A 985-nucleotide genomic window follows, 5' to 3' on the forward strand; every position below is an offset into this window, starting at 1 on the left:
ATTCAGGGGCTATCCCATCAGCAAAAATAGCCGAACATCATGCTCTACGGAGCTAGCGCGCGACAAATTTCTCAGCGCAATCGTTGTCAGTCCGACGAAAGGAGGTTGGAAACCCAGCCCACGCCGGCACCGCAGAAACAGATAACACTGGCGTGGCTTATCGCGTCCGACTTTCGCAGGAAGCATGCTTTCCCTCTCCCAATTTCTGGGATTGTCACTTTTTCTACTATCACTCTGTGGGCTGGGTTTGGAACCTCCTTTCGTTGAACTGACAGCAATTGCGCTCAAAACGTCGTAGCGCGTTATGGCCCGGCGCTCCGAAAAGCATGATGTTCGGCTATTTTTTCTGATGGGATAGCTCGTGAATATCACTGTCAATTATCATGAATTTGAGTGAATTCGGCACGCTCTTCATATTGGTGGAGTAAAAAAAGTGACCTTGACTTGGCAAATTTCCGAGTTCAGTTCGCAAATATTTACATAATTAAACTTACGATACATGACATTCACGTCAGGGGTGGCAAAAACCTAGTAAGAACAAATGCCGATGCCCACATGATTCTAGGTGGCGTTGTTTTTTTTTATCATAATTCAATGACACGTTTTCTGGATGAAAGATGAAAGTCACTGAAAAGGTTAGCCAGCTGTAGGGATCGAACCCACATCTTCTGGATTATCGGTCCAGGGCTCTACCAATTGAGCTAAGCTAACACGCCTCTCCAGCGACTTTCGGGGTGCGTTATCTGAAGGGACGACAAACCAGCCACTCACTCTCACTCACCCTCCTTTCACTCTTACATTTTTTGCTCACTCATACACACATTCATACGACGGAAATCGACGCAAGCGGCACCTGTTGAACAAGAGAGAAACTGATGTTCTGAGGCTGGAACAACATAGAAGGGACAGATACAAACAAAGCCTCAATTGCCTAAGAAATCAACGATGAAAGATTTCTCGAAGTTTTCTGGGACACCCTGTATAC

At 46.0% G+C, this 985-nt stretch overlaps 1 non-coding gene across 1 annotated transcript; it reads right to left on the reverse strand.

Moving 5' to 3' along the window:
• Positions 1-638: 638 nt before the first annotated feature.
• Positions 639-711, reverse strand: Trnai-gau (transfer RNA isoleucine (anticodon GAU)). The gene has a single exon. It is a non-coding gene; the product is annotated as a tRNA-Ile (tRNA).
• Positions 712-985: the final 274 nt, after the last annotated feature.

Source organism: Ornithodoros turicata, chromosome 5 (assembly GCF_037126465.1).
Source record: "Ornithodoros turicata isolate Travis chromosome 5, ASM3712646v1, whole genome shotgun sequence".
NCBI classification, from domain to species: Eukaryota; Metazoa; Arthropoda; class Arachnida; order Ixodida; family Argasidae; genus Ornithodoros; species Ornithodoros turicata.